Raw genomic sequence first — 17,414 nt, 5'->3', positions numbered from 1 at the left:
ACAATCTCCTGAATATAAATCTGGGCCAACTTCTCTGAAGAATATGTGGTCACAACTGGAATGAAGTGCGCCGACTTGGTCAACCTGTCGACAATGGCCCAAACTACATCAAACGTCCACAAGGTCCGCGGCAACCCAACTACAAAGTCCATAGTAATGTGCTCCCATTTCCACTTAGGTATAGTCATTATTTGGAGTAGGCCACTCGGCCTCTGATGCTCATACTTAACTTGATGGAAATTAAGGCACCTCTCTACATACTCAACTATGTCCTTCTTCATCCACCGCCACCAATCATGTTGTCTCAGGTCGCGATACATCTTCATAGCACATAGATGAATAGAATACCGAGAATTGTGTGCCTCCTCTAGGATCTTCTCCCTCAAGCCATTAACATTGGGAACACATAGGCAACCCTAGAGTGGCAGAAGACCATCCTCATCGAGAGTAGCCTCCTTGGCACAACCCTGTATTACCGTCTCTCTGAGAACCAAATGGTGTTGGTCATCAAACTGGTGAGCCTTGATCTACTCGAATAGTGAAGACTGAGCAACGATGCATGCAAGAAATCGGTTGGGCTCTGAAATATCCAACCTTACAAGTCTGTTAGCCAAGGACTGAATGACCGAAGCTAATAGCCTTTCCTCTAATGAAATAAAGACCAAACTACCTATACTTTCCGCCTTTCTGCTCAAGCCACCTACGCTGCCTCAAATTGAGATCCCTCTGCTTGAACAAGTGCTGCAAGCTGCGATGATCGGTGTAAACCTCACAAGACACCCCATAAAATAATGCCTCAAGATCTTAAGAGCATGAACAATCGCAGCCAACTCCAAATCATGTACCGGGTAATTCTTCTCTTCGGGCTTCAACTGACGTGAAGCATATGCAATAAATCGCCCCCTTTGTATCAATACACAACCTAAACCAACGCGTGAAGTGTCACAATACACGGTATACATCTCTGAACCAAAAGAAAACACTAACACCGGTGCTAAAGTCAATGCGGTCTTGAGCTTCCGAAAGCTCGGCTCGCAATCGTCGGACCGTCGGAACTGAGCACCCTTCTGGGTCAACCTAGTCAAAGGTGCTGCAATAGATGAGAAGCCCTCCACAAACTGACGATAATAACCTGCTAACCCCAGGATGCTTTTGATCTCAGTCGTCGTAGTAGGACGAAGCCAACTCTAAACTTTATCAATCTTCTTGGGGTCTACCTTAATACCCTCGCCTGATACAACATGTCCCAAGAATGCCAAAGAATCTATCCAGAACTTAGCATATAGCTTCTGTTCCTACAAGGTCTGAAGCACCACTTTCAAATGCTTCTCGTGCTCCCCCATGCTACGTAAGTAGATCAATATGTCATCAATAAAGACAATGACAAACGAATCGATATATGTCCTAAACACCCGGTTCATCAAATCCATAAATGTCATCGGGGCGTTAGTCAAACCGAAGGACATCACTACAAATTCATAATGGCCATATCTAGTCCGAAAAGCCATCTTCGGAACATCCGAATCCCGAATCTTCAGCTGATGGTACCCAATCTCAAGTCGATCTTGGAGAACACCATAGCACCCTGCAATTGGTCAAATAAATCATCAATACGCGGAAACGGGTACGTGTTCTTAATGGTAACTTTGTTCAACTGGCAGTAATCAATGCACATCCGCATAGTCCCATCTTTCTTCTTCACAAATAACACCGGTGCACCCCAAGGCAACATGCTCGGTCTGACGAACCCCTTCGCCAGCAACTCCTCAAGTTGTTCCTTCAAATCCTTCAACTCTTTCGGAGCCATATGTTACGGTGGAGTAGATATAGGCTGGGTACCTGGAGCTAAATCAATACAGAAATCGATATCACGATCTGGTGGCATGCTTGGAAGATCAAAAGGAAACACATCGGAGAAATCCCAGACCCCGAGGACTGAATCAATCGCCAGAGTCTTTGTAGTAGTATCCCGAACATAAGCGAGATAAGCCAAAGACCCCTGCTCGACCATGTGTCGAGCCTTCGGAAAGGAGATAACTCGACCAGATGAATTGACGGACGAACCCCTTCACTCCACCTAGGCAACTCTGGCATCACCAAGGTAATAGTCTTGGCATGGCAATTAAGGATGGCGTGATATGGAGACAACCAATCCATTCCCAAGATGACCTCAAAGTCGATCATATCAAGTAATAGAAGATCCTCTCGGGTCTTATAACCACATAAAGTAACCATGCAGGACTGGTATATTCGATCCCCACAACAACAAAATCGCCCACTGGAGAGGACACATAAACAGGCGTACCCAAGGACTCTCGAGTAACACCCACAAAATGAGCAAACAGAGATGAGACATACGAATAGGTAGACCCTGGATAACATAGTACCGAAGCATCCCTACCATAGACAGAAATAATACTTGTGATCACTGCATCTGAGGCCACTGCATCTGGTCTGACCGGAAAAGCATAGAATCTAGCTGGAGCGCCACCTCCCTGGCCTCCACCTGTCTGACCTCCACCTCTAGGACAGCCCCTACCCTCCGCCTCTGGGCAGCCGAACGACTGGTGCTGTAATCATGGGCTGGTGACCCTGCTATATTGCCTTGCCCCGAAGTTTGGGACAAAACCCTTTCATGTGGCCAGGATCCCCGCACTCGTAACAACCCCTCGGAACGGAGGACTGCTGACTTGAAGTCTGACCCTGATGGCCTGAATACCCACTGGAGGAACCCTGAATAGCTGGCAGTCGGTAGGAACTCTCTGGCATGGCGCTGAAGTAGGGCCGCACTGGAGCACCCTGAGGAGGCGGCGGTGCTGGATATGTGGGCCTGCTAGAGTGATTCATCACGAACTGACCCCTGCCCCCAGCCGGGGCACCACTGAACTCTCCAGAATACCAAAACTGCTCATCCCTCGTAGCCTGCTCCCGACCATGCTGACGTGCACCATCGATCCTCCGAGCTATCTCCATAACTAGCTCGTAAGAAGTCCCCATCTCAACCTCTCTGGCCATAGTGGCCTGTCTAGCAAAGTGCAAACCTTCCACAAACCTCTACACTCTCTCTGCATCGGTCGGGAGTATCATAAGTACATGGCGAGACAACTCAGAAAATCTCGCCTCATAGTCGGTCGCCGACATCTGGCCCTACTGGAGCTGCTCCAACAGAAATCGCAACTCTTCCCTCTGAGAGGGTGGAATGTATCTGTCCAAGAAGAGGCGTGTGAACTGGTCCCAAGTCATTGGAGGAGAACCTGCTAGTCTGCCGGGAAGATATGACTGCCACCACCTACGGGCCCCACTCTCCAAGTGGAAGGTAGTAAAATCCACCCCATGGGACTCCAATATCCTCATGTTGTGCAGTCTGTCCTTGCACCGATCAATAAAGTCCTACGGGTCCTCGTGTCGCTCACCTCCGAAGACATGAGGTTGTAGCCTGGTCCATCTGTCCAATAGACTATGCGTATCGCCGGCCGCAGTCGGTATGGGCCTAGGTATAGCTGCTGCAACTAGGTGAGATCCGCCCACGGGTAGTGCACCAGGGGTCTGATATACGGCAACTGCATGCCCTGGAGCCTGGGCGGTAGGGGCCTGTGCTCCCCCTCCCACCTGAGATGTGGCTGGGTCTGCTGGAAATAAACCGGCGTGAGTCATAGAATCCATGAACCGTAGCACACGGCCCATGACCTGCTGGAATCCCGGTGCGGACATGAAATACACCGGGGCTAGCTCTACTGTAGGCACCTCGCCCTGCTCCTCAATAATAGGATCCTCTACTGGATCCACTGGTGGCATAATTGGAGCAACTCTGGGACGTCCTCATCCTCTACCATGAGCTAGAGCCCTCCCTCGGCCTCTGCCTCAGCTACTAGTGATAGGGGGAGCAACTCCTCCATGATCGGGCACATCTGTTGCGCGCGTTCTCACCATCTGTGAGAGAATAAGAGAGAGATACTTAGCACAACATCAAATGCACGATAGGAGATAAAGAAAGAGTAGTTTCCTAACACCCTATAGCCTCTCGAAAATAAGTACGGACATCTCCGCACCGATCCGCAAGACTCTATTAGGCATGCTCATAACTTGTGAGACCTACGTGAACATAGTGCTCTAATGCCATATTGTCACGACCCAATTTCCTATAGGCCGTGATGGCGCCCAACGTCGTTGCTAGGCAAGCCAACAGTGATCTAACCGTGTATTTAATCTTTTAGCATTTTTGAAATAGTTGGTTTTTAATTATTACATAAGTAAGAGATGAGATAATTTGATAAAATAAAACGTAACAAATTGTAAGATCGAGTGTAGTGAAATAGATACTCAAAAATCATTAAGTGTCTACTAGCGAAGTTCCAAGACCTGATGTCACAAGTGTATGAGCTACTAGTAGAATACACAAAATACTAAACTACTGTCTGAAATAAAGTAGACAGGAAGTAAATACAAAAGAAAGACTTCGGGTGCTGCAGAAGAACGGCTCGAAAAGGCAGCTCACCACTAAGTCTCGATCTATCAGGAGTGCGCGCCGGGATGATGTCCAAATGCACCTGCCTCAGATCCTTCATGGTTAGTGCAGATGTGTAGCGTGAGTACATAAACAATATGTACCCAGTAAGTATCTAGTCTAACCTCGAAGAAGTAGTGACGAGGGGTCAACTTCGATACTTACTATGGGCTAACAATAAAATATCAAAATTCTAAATAATCATGAGTTATGTAAACAACCATAAATCTCCATAACATGCGATAAATAAACACTTCTCTCACTAATAAAAAATCCTAAGTCAATTCCCATCATTTAAATAATTGTAACCTCCCAAGCCAACAAAATCATATCAAGAAGGTTAGGCTCCAAGTATTATTACGCACGATTTATGCCGAGGTCATACGACCCAATCCAAAATATATGTATATACTGTGTGCACTGATGAGGGTCGAATGACACAAACCATAAATGCATATATTAACCTGCCAATGCGAACGGCCCGCTCCCATGAGAATAGAGGACTCGCTCGTCGTAATACTTGCGATGCGAGTGGACATAGATTTCTCAAAGTTATTAAAACATTCTTCCATTCTTCCCCACACATAAGAAATTTAAACGGGAGACTTTAAATCTTAAAATCCTTAATCTCAGCTCTAGTTAAGACAATTAATATGTATGACCAACATAATAGAGCAAAAAAGCATGGTGTAAGCCTAAGACTCCCCCGACATCACATAGAATATAGCTACACACGGACTCTCGTCACCTAGTGCGTATGTAGCTCCCCACACGTGAAATTCACAACAAAATATGCCTACGGGGATGAGTTCCCTCTTACAAGGTTAGACAAGAGACTTACCTTTCTCAAGTTCACTCCCAATCCACAAATATGCTTTAAATCCTCAACTCATTGCCAAACGACCCGAAACTAGTCAAATGTTATATAAATTAATCAATACATGTTCAAAAGTTCATAATTTAACTATTAGAGTAATTACCCAACCAAAATTGGAAGATTCCTAAAATTCACCCCGGGTCCACGTGCCTAGAGTTTGGAAATATTTGAAGAAAGTTGTTACCTATAACCTCACGAACTTGAATATATAGTTTTCACTCAATTCTATAACCACTTTCGTGGTCAAATCTCATTTTTATCAAAACTTAGGTTTTTCACCTAAACCCATAATTTTCACAATTTTTACATGTTAAAACCTATCTATAATCTATGTATTTAACTTACATTGTATAGAAATTACTTACCTCAAAGTGGTAGGTGAAAACCCCTCTCCAAGAGCTCCAAATTCGCCCAAGAGATGAAAGAAAGGGAGCCAAAATAGCCTAAGTTCCGCATTAAATGGACCATTCTGCCTCCAGCGATTTCGTACGTGCGGTCACTGGGCCGCATCTGCGATACCGCTTTTGCGGATCTAGATCTGCTTCTGCGGAATTCCCCAAGCGTAGCACTAGACACTTCTGCGGATGTGATCCCGCTTCTGTGGTCACGCTTCTGCAGTCAGGGAAGCGTATCTGCGGTCTTCTCGCACCTGCGACTCCTCATCGCAGAAGCGAGTCCGCTTCTGCGCACTCCTATTCGCTTTTGGGGACCACTGGCCAACTACTCTCAAGTCGCTTCTGCGGCCAAAATCACGCACCTACTGGCTCGCATCTGCGGCCAAAAGCTTATAGGTGCGGGCACACCAGAACTGGTGCACTAATAGCCCTTTTTTTTAGTCCAAGATCAATCTGTGCAGCGCCCGGATTGCACCTGAGACCCCGAGGCCTCGCCCAAACATACCAACAAGTCCGTAAACATGAGACGCACTTGTTCGAACCCTCAGAATACGGAAGACAACACTTAAACTAAGAATCACACCCCAAACCAAATTGAATCAACTTATGAACTTCAAGTTAGTCCAACTTACTCACAATGCGCCGAAACATACTTAAACTACTCGGAATGACTCCAAATTTTGCGTGCAAGTCTTAAATCACCATACGGAATTATTGTCAGACTCGGCATCCCAAACGGACCTCGATAACACCAAAACCTACTCTAAAACAAATTTAAAGAACTTTAAAACCTTCAAGGTGCCAACCATCAATATTAACAGGCAAAACGCTCCAGGGTCGTCCAAAACCCAATACGAACATACGCCCAAGTCCAAAATTATCATACGAACCTATTGGAATCGTCAAATCCCGGTTCTGAGGTTGTTTACTCAAAACGTTGACTCAAGTCAAACTTAGCCCTTTTTAGCTAACCTTAATGAACCAAGTGCTCCGATTTCAACCCGAACCCTTCCAAATCCCGAACTAACCATCCCCGCAAGTCACAAAAAAGTAAAAGCACATACGGGGAGTCTTATTTAGTAGAACGGTGATTTGAGAGACCTGTGTGAACCTTGTGCTCTGATACCAAGCTATCACGACCCAAATTCTACTATAGGTCGTGATGGCATCCAATGTCGCTGCTAGGAAAGCCAACGGTGAACCGTTCATTTAATTGCTCATTTTAATATTTTCAAAGTCATTGATTTTTATTTAATAAAGGAACAAATAGTAAGTGATCATAGTAATGTAAATCATAAACTAAACATAGAGTAAAGTAGTGAATTTATTAATAAAAAACTATGGGTATCTAATAGAATTTTCCAAAATTCGGTGTCACAAGTGTACGAGTATCTAGTAGAATATACATAACTCCCTAAAACTACTATCTGAAACAGAATAGACATAAATGATAAACATAACAAGAGAAGCCTCCGAGTGCTGCAAAACAGAGCATGAGAAGCATCTCACCACTAGGCCTCTAGGTAATGCGGATGTGCGCCTGGACGAACACCAGATGTACCTGCCTCAGAACCTGCACAATTTGGGCAAAAGTGTAGCGTGAGTACGTAAACAACATATACCCGGTTAGTATCTAGTCTAACCTTGAAGAAGTAGTGACGAAGGATCGACATCGACACTTACTAGTGGTCAATATATATAATGTGCAAGAATAATAAATAGGCATGAAATATAGCAACACTAATGGAATAAGAGGCAATAATTTAAATGATTCTTTAACAAAATAACAAATTAAAAGTCCCCAAATATCACATGCTAATCTCAAAAAGTATTTACAAATTCTCAAGTCATGAAGGATATATCGAGTATAATCGGACTCCTAGCGGTAACACACACGAGTTATGCCGAGGTCGTACGGCCCGATCCATGGATGCATCACATTATACATATATATATATATATATATATATATATATATATATATATATATATATATATATATATAAAACTCGTCGAGGCGTTCGGCCCGATCCACAGGAATAGGGAAACTCTTTGGACTACGAATTTCATATTTATAACCCAAGGTAAGCCCATAAAAGAGCTACGAATTTTTCCATCAATAATTAATCATTCCATCAAATCTCTAAGTAATGAAGCTCGATCTAACATAATCTTTATTCAAATTTTACTTATTAATACAAGTAATTAAACTAACAAGTTGAGTTCAAATAGTGCAAGTATTGCATGATAAAGTCATATGTCTACCCAGACATACCATGAATTTTATCTACGTACGGACTCTCGTCACTTCGTGCTTATGTAGCACCCAAAATTAGTAGCAAATAATAATTTAAGCACCTATGGGGTTAATTCTCTCTTACAAGGTTAGGCAAGAAACTTACCTCGTTTTCAAGTCCACTTTCCAGTCCACAAATCACACTAAAAGCCTCAAGTCAGTGCCGAGCAATCCGAAACTAGCCAAAAGTTGTACAAACTAATCAATATTTGCTCAAAAGTTCATAATTTAACTGTAAGAGTAATTACCCAACCCAATTTATAAGGTTCCTAAATTCACCCCCGGGCCCACGTACCTGAATTCCAGAAATTTTGTAAATAATTGTTAACCATAACCTCACGAATATAAATATATAATTTCTACTCAATTTCATAACTATTTTCGTGGCCTAATCCCATTTTTATCAAAACCTAGAATTTTCATCAAACTCCTAAAATTTTCATATTTTTCATGTTAAAATCTACCCATAATCTATGTATTTAACTTATATTGTATAAAAATCACTTACCTTCAATAGTTAGGTGAAAACCCCTCTCCAAGAAGCGCTAGAATCCGTAAAAAAAATGAGAGAAATGAAAAAAATAGGCCAATGTCCCGTTTTTATTAAAGTCCACTGCCCAGCGTTCCTTCTTCGCGATCGCAAAATAAGCGTCGCGATCGATAAGGAAAACTCCCAGGCCCAGGAAATTCTTCTTCTCGATCGCAAGAAGACTCTCGCGAATGCGATGCACTGAGCCGCCCTACCCTCGCGAACGCGGGCCTCCACTCGCAACTGCGAAGGGCAACTAAGTTTCCCAGGCCTTCTACGCGAACGCGGCAAGGCAATCGCAAATGCGAAGAACAAAATCACCCAGTCCCCAAATCCTTCATCGCCAATGTGAGAGGACCTCCACGTTTGCAAAGAAGGAAACCAGAACCAGGAATGCAGCAGTTTTGGACTTAGCTCCGGACGGTCCGAAACACATCCGAGCCACCCGGGGCCCTGTCCAACTGCACCAACAAGTCCATAAATACAATACGGACCTGCTCGAACCCTCGGAATACGTAAAATAACATAAAAACTAAGAATTACACTCCAAATCCAAATTGAATCAACTTATGAATTTCAAACTACTCAACTAGCTCCGAACGCGCCGAATCATACTTAGACTACTCGGAACGACACCAAATTTTGTATACAAGTCATAAATCACCATACGAAACTATTCCCGGACTCAGAATCCCAAACAGACCTCGATAACACCAAAGTCTTTCCAAACTAACTTTAAAGAATTAAAAAACCTTCAATGAACCAACTTTCAACATTAAGCGCCGAAATGCTCCCGAATCATCCTGAAACCCGATCCGAACATACATCCAAGTCTAAAATCATCATACGAACCTATTGGAACTATCAAATCCCGGTTCCGAGGTCGTTTACTCAAAATGTTGACTCAAGTTAATCTTGGCCATCTTAGGCCACTATTAAGAAACTAAGTGTTCCGATTTCAACTGGAATCCTTCCAAACCCAAACCAACCATCCCCGCAAGTCATAAAAGAGTAAAATTATGTACGAAAAGTGTTAATTAGGGGAACGGGGATCTAGAAAATAAAATGACCGGTCAGGTCGTTACAGGTCATCAGCCCAACTTGCGAATATATGTGTGAGTCATTAAATCAAGAAACTTTAGGACAAATACGTACAATGCGGATGAAATCCGTAAGAGAAGGTATAATTTCCGCGGCTAATCAAATAACTTGCCAAGTTTCTAGAATAGAAAAGATCGATACTCTATGCAAGTCTAGTCGTAGGCTGAAACATAAATTAGAGCATTTAAACATGCAAGAACAACTCAAGTAGTTCAATTAAAGCATGGTGTGAGTCTACGTCTACCCGAACATAATTACAAATCCAGCATACGCACAGACACTCATCACTTCATACGTGCATAGCTCCCATAACATATAGCACGTAACAATTATAGCACCTACGGGGTTAAAGTTTCTCTTATAAGGTTAGATAGGAGACTTAACTTGCTCCGGAATTCGATAACCGGCTCCAACACCTTTCTAATACCTCAAACCAATGCCAAACTATTCGAAACTAGACAAAGAATATGCAAATCAATAAAAATATACCCCAAAACTCATCATTTAGCAATTATAAATAATTCTCAACTCCACATGAAAAGTCAACAAAGTCAACCACCGGGTCCACATGCCGGATTCCGAAAATTCTAGAAAATAAGTATTACCCGTAGTACCACGAACTCAAATATATAATTTATTCCAAATTCCATGCCCAATTTCGTGGTCAAAACTCAAAAATACAATTTCTATATTTTCTTCCAAAATCCCATAATTTCTATGTTTTTTCACTTTTAATTTTGCATCAAATAATCCACTTTTAATCAACTTTTATTCAAAATCATACCTAGACAAGAAATACATAATGAGCATAAATTTATTCAATAACGATACAATCTTTATCAAATCACACGATATCTAGGAGATACATACACCCAAAACATATATTTTTTGTCAATTATCAATGATAACTTAGAAGAGGTTAGAAGAAGGAAGAGACTCTGTGCTGGGAATGAAGGAGATGCGACAGAGAGATTAGAAAAGAAAATGGTTCTTCCATGATTCAAGGGAGTGCGTAAACGGATAATTAATTTGGTGGGTTAGGCAACTTTTGTAACTAGTTTCAAAGTGGGTAAATAAGAGTAATTAGAATGACTCCTATAAGCATATTGCGTAGATTCCTGTTTTTTATGTAACTAGTCGAGTATATGTTGTTGCACATATATCTTATGCCATGAGTAAAAACTTTTTAAAATCACATAAATATTATTAAAAAGTGCGGGGAATTCTTGGAGGGAGGGAGCCGAAGGTCTATCGAAAACAGCCTCTCTACCCCAGGATAGAGGTAAGGTCTCCATACAAACTACCCTCCCCAGACCCCACTAGTGAGATTATACTGGGTTATTGTTTTGTTGTTGTTGTATCTTGAATTATAAAATAAAAATTAAAAAAAACAGTATAAGTTCCTTAAAGTAATGAATATTGATTATGTTTAGCTAATTCTACAAAGAAAGAAACTCGTGTTAACATTCCTCACAACAGTGTTTCATTTCGTCTATAATCTTTATACTTTTTTTAGGAAACAACTTAAAAAGGTTACCCTTTTCAACTTGACTTTAAATATTACTAAAAAAATTCAAGTATCCCAAATTTATGTCCAACTTCAATTTTCATATAAAGAATATACTTTCGTTTGGCCTATTATTCATTATAAAATAATTTTATTAGTTTAGATGCATATTATTTTGAAGAAAAGTATATATTTGAAGGATATTTATTATAATAATATGTTCATCCATAAGTAATTATTTGAGTTATAATATTATTGTTTTGGAAACAAATTCGCATTAAGAACAATTTTATAGATATCTAAGGATAGTTCTTACCTTACTTGAAATTAAACGAACTTGCTACTTTCCAAAAAGATATAAAATTGTGTTTAAGGTAGAAACATAACATTTCTACAATCCAAAATGTATATAAAAGGGGGCAAAAGAACAGTTCCTAATTTTTTGTTTGATAATTAGAAAATATTGCCGAAAAGGTTTCTACAATTCAAAATGTAAATAAAAAGGAAAAGAGAAAAGTTCCTAATTTTTTGTTTGATAATCAGCAAAATGACCGAAATATTTTCCCATAACAAAAGTTAAAATTTCCTTTTTAATAAGGCATAATTGAAAACTATTTTCTTCCTTCTTGGAAAGATATTTTTCTTTTATATAACTTAGACTTAAATAATTAAATGATTATTTCTAAATAGTAGGGAATTAATTAAATGACTATTCCTAAATAGTAGGAGATTAGTTAAATGACTATTTTTAAATATTAAAATATAATCAAATGACTATTTTGTCCAGTATGAATCCTATTTTAACGGGGTAAAAAAAGCTAACGCCATTTCGATAAAGATCCTCGTGCTTTTAATATAGTTGAGAATGTGTTGTTAGAGTACGCGCGTTGCGCGTGTACTTCATATCAGTGAGGATGAATTTTTTTTAATTATACAAATATTATTTACCTATGTAATTGAGTTATAAAATAAAATTAAAAGGAGCACATGCTCTTGAAAATGATGAATATTGATAATATATAGCCAACTTAGTAAAGAAAAAATTACGTACATCACATAAAATTATTCTAATGTCTTATCATGATTTTAGTATATGAGTTATGCATTTGCTTTAGTTGGTCGACATGACAGATTAATATGCTAACTCGTGCTCAATTATATCTTGTAACAATATTATATTTGCAATATCTATTTTTATCTGCATATACATTTTTAAAATTTTGAATTATAAAAGCAAATAATAATTAACTAATTAAAAGTTATTCGTTGATAATAGTTAGTGATTGTACTTGAATTCAACTTTCATTGATAATATTTAGTGATGATACTTGAATTCAACTAATTGGATATTATCTCTCTTAATTCATGAATAATTTTGCTGAAATATGATCTCTTTTATTATTTTGATGGCTTTATCGTGAGAATCTTACTATTAGTTGTAACGACCTGACCAGTCGTTTTGAGTATTTGCATTCAGTTCCGCGGTTTGAGGTCACGAATAGATTCACATGGTGTATTATGATTTGCGTGCATCGTCAGCTTTTGTTTTTGAGTGGTTCAGAATTGATTTTGAAGGATGACTCTCACTTGAGAAGCATGAAGTTGAAAGAGTTGACCAAGTTTGACTTTTATGTATTTGACCTCGGATCGGAGTTTTGATGGTCCTGGTAGGTTCGAATGTTGATTTTGGACTTGGGCGTATGCCCGGATTTGCATTTGGATGTTTCTAGAAGGTTTCAGCACCATTTGGCGGATGTTGGCAATTTAAAGGTTTGAAATTTTCCCTAAGCTTGACGATGGTTGGACTTTAAGGCTATCGGGTTTGGATTTTGATTTCGGGACTTGAAATACGTCCGTTTCGTCATTTGAAACTTGCATGCAAAATTTAGTGTCATTTGGAGTTGGTTTGATGTGGTTCGGACACTTGGTTGCAATTCTATAAGTTCTTGAAGTTCATTGTGATTTTCATGCTTTTTGGTATCCGATTCGTGATTCTAGATGTTATTTAGGTATTTTGATTGTGTGAACGAGTTCATATTATATTTTTTGACTTGTGTGGATATTTGAATTAGAGCCCCGAGGGCTCGGAAGAGTTTTGGACGTATTCCGTAGGAGTTTGTAGAAGTTCAACTGGTTATGGTGCTCTATTCTCGCATTTGTGAGATCCTTCTTGCTTTCGCGATGATGGGCTGGGAACAGGGAGTTTGCATTTGCGAACAATTCTATCGCATTTTATGATGGCAGCTGGGAAGGACAGCTTCTGCCTTTGCGACAAAACTTGTCACTTTTGTGAAGACTCAGTGCTCGCTTTTGCGATAGTTATGTCGCATTTGTGACTTAGGCAGAGTTGGTCAGGCTTCTCTTTTGTGACTATCGCATTTGCGAACATCATGTCGCAAATGCAACATCTGAGGCTAGTTAACACGTGTATTTCGGGACTTCTCGTGACTTACTCTTATTTTATCACTTTTGAGCCCTAGATTCGATGGGAGGTGATTTTGTGGATAGATTATCATACCAAACTATTGGGTAAGTGATTTTAATCAATTTTCAACTATATTTCATGATTATATCTTAGATTTAACATCATATTTATGTGTATCAAAGTGAAAATTTGAGAAATATTTTCCTACATTTTGAAAAAATCAGAAATTGAGTTTTGAGAGTTTTCGCGTCCCTTTTTCTCTTGAAAGCGGGTTTCGACATGTGACAACTCTTTTAAATTGGTATTAAAAGAGAAGAGTCGCCACCTAATGATTTTTGAGGTGCGTTAGGGCTCCTATTTGTGAATGACTCTGATTTAACTAGACTACGTTACCAAAGATCGGGTAAGGGATCAAATTACCTCAAAGAGAAGGTGTTAGGCACTCTTCGAGGTCCACAACTATAAGTCCCGACCGAAGTTTATGCTATGTGGGATTATTGAATTATAATTGTCCTATGCGATCATGTAAGTGAGGGAAGACAAGGAATTTAGAAGTTCTACTACGACGTAAGAAAACCGCACAAGAATTAAACTATATATTTAAATAATCAGTACAATTCTTTAGAGGCTACAGGATACAACTTAATTGTTCTAAGTTCAAAAGACAAAGTGCGAGCAATAACCTTATAAAGGATGGGGGGTCCTATGTTTTTTAGCCTAAAGAATCACCCCGTGCAACATAAATAATACTTTGCAACTCCCTAAGGGTAGGGGTTGCTCATATTATTCAGCGGGCACAGACTATCATCTCCTACTACCCGATTACTATGTTGAAGTTGTTAACCTAAAGCGCTCTAATTTAATTCTAAATCGTGTCTTATGCGTGCGCTAGCCGTCCCATGCCTATGGTCCAAGAGGCTGTGGATCTACTATTTTGGTGGTTCTAGACTTTACTTAGGATGCTCAAAAATGATAAAACTAGGCGTGCATTCAAAATACGTAGGACTACACATAAAGACAATAGATGGCTCAAATTAGCCTCCACACATAAAGAATAAATTCACGCGGGCAGATTCTTATATTAGGCAGTAGGCAGTTTCAAAATTAAGACATATTAGAGTCATTAAGTCCTACAGACATAGCTTCTATGTGATTCTGATTTCAAGTGTCGTACAGGCAATGCTGCTGTTTAGACTAAAGAATCTGCAGGTATTACAACCCTATAGGCATGATCTTTAAATTATTTCCGCACTAAGGCAGTAAAACAGTTCGAAAACTCAGACTTACCAGCACTTGATTTTATAGATATGCTTCCTAGGCGAGTAACAATATCCTATAGGCTGGATTTCTAACAGGTTGTATTTGAACTCCATTTCATTATGCTTGTTCCTATAGGCATGTCATCTAGGTGGGCAGTGTAATGAAAGCAATAGAAGCAGTCGATTAATTAATTAGTTAAGACCCTATAGTCATGTATAGTCATGGTATCTAGATGAGCATTAACAAGGGCAAGTATTATTGCATCCTCTAGCCATGCTGTCTAATAACCAAACAAGTAGTTATTGGCGTTTGGTTCCTATAGACATGTTGTCTAATAGTGCACAACAATAGACATGGAAATAGATACAACATTTACTCAAACCAACATGCTTTGAATAGTGTACAGGTATTATACGAGTTAAGTGAAGTATCTGATTTCCTATAGGCATGGTTTCTATGTGTGTACAGAAATAAAGCATGTCGAACAAAGTAGCAAACAAAGCACGTAGATCCTATATGCATGCTCTCAACCCATTTATGTGAGAATTAGGGTACCCCAACCCATTTTCACTAATCTCCCCCACCATTTGTACAAATTATTATAGGCCCAAAGATAAAAGAAGAAACAAACTCAAATATTACAGAATCAAGATGACTACAGGCCCAACAAATAGAGCTGACCCAAGAAGAGATAACCCAGCATTGCATGGGCCTTCGACAGGCTCGTTCCTCACAAGTAGCAGAACCAGACCTGAACTCAGCTCAAACATTGGAGAGTATGTCCATTTGCACTACCCAAAGCCACACATGGACTCATATTAAGCCTAACATTTACAATATTGACCACTTAACCAAATAAGTTAATGGACCACACACGGAAATCAACTAAACAACCCTAAAGCAATACCTCATAGAGACAAGATTGTGTGACATTTAACAGGATTCATAAGCACATTGGTATTTCAGAAGCAAAGAGTGACATGATTGATTAAGCAAATAACAGGAAACTAGGAGAGCCAACAAACTTGATTTCCAACATGGTAAATGCAATATAGATTAAATCATTAAGCAGGTGACAGAATGCTAAAGATAGACATAATACTAGGAGAGTTAGGGGGACATGTCATTTGGGATTAACAAGGTAAACATATTAGAGACATACGAGATGAACATGCTAAGTTTTTCCAGAATGAGTTCAGAAAAGAGCATGATCCATAGTTAGCCTAAAAAAGGATTTTTGAACCTAGGAGTCTAAGTTATGAAGGTTGAACATAGTCATAGCCATGGAATGATAATTACACATAACAAGCAGACAAGAAAACAATCAATAGGAAGCCTAATCATGCTAAGTGTAATATAAAGATCCCCAAGTCCAATGGTATCATGGTAGGAAGACACATTAACTCTAAACTAACATGTCAAACAGACATTAGGACTATCCTAGTTGACCATATAGGAGGAATAGGTTGAATATATTGAGATTCCTCCTAGTAGTTTAAGCAATCAGTGAGCACATGGCGATAGAAACATTAGAGTCTACAAACATCAAAGAGACCTAGTTGGGATAGTATGAGTATGTAGATTCCTCATGAATTGACTCTAAGAAAATAGCAGATTGTACATGAAAGACTCAACAGAAAGTAGTTCATTTGGACAAATTCTAGGCATGAATTAGTTCCTCACAAGAACCTAAGGCATAGACTCATAACAAGCAACATGTATAAGTAACCAGCTATACATAAACATAATGATTAGAAATCATTCAGGTTGGACACATATAATGGACATGCATTAAGGCTAGCAGTGGCAAGAGAGCATACTAGGGTAAGCATTTAGACAATATTGTCAGATGATTTGCAGAGAAACAACAAGTTATGCATAAAGGATTCAACATGAAGAGAGCAATTCGAAGCAAGAACATAGTTTCCTAAGGGTTTTAGTACAAGAAATCAAAATAAGGTACAATAAACATAAATCAGGTCTAATTACGAACTAGGAAAACGTCATGAATCAACTTAGCTATCGATGCATGAGTTAAAAGTAGGACTTGAATAGAGTTGATGCTACTGCAGAATGGTATTAGGACAAGCAGGCTCGTATACAAAGTGGCATAATATCGAAATTACATTAACTCAAGGAAATCCAAGTAACACTAGTGCACATAACATAAATACAAACGGAAGGAAGTAGAATTGCGAGGGTATAAATTACTAACCAGTTGCAAACAAGCGAACAAAGAATGAGAAAATCACAATCTCAGAAATAAAGGTGATTGCAGGAGAACAATAGAACCCCAAATCTCCAGTGCTTCAGAGTTCACAAGAGCCTCGAAGTGGGCTCCGAGAAGTGCTTGCACTGGAGGAAGCTAATGAACAGATTCCGGTGGCCTTGGTTTTCATCCAGCCAAAATCAAAAGTCTCAGAATAGTATAGAATGAGTGAGAGTGAGAGAATAGTAGTGGTAACAGTAGTTAAGTAATAATCGTTAAGTCTTAGAGGGGGAACGGGGAATGGGGTTTAT

Source organism: Nicotiana tomentosiformis, chromosome 7 (genome assembly GCF_000390325.3).
Source record: "Nicotiana tomentosiformis chromosome 7, ASM39032v3, whole genome shotgun sequence".
Taxonomy (NCBI): domain Eukaryota; kingdom Viridiplantae; phylum Streptophyta; class Magnoliopsida; order Solanales; family Solanaceae; genus Nicotiana; species Nicotiana tomentosiformis.
Note: the sequence above shows the minus strand (reverse complement) of the source record.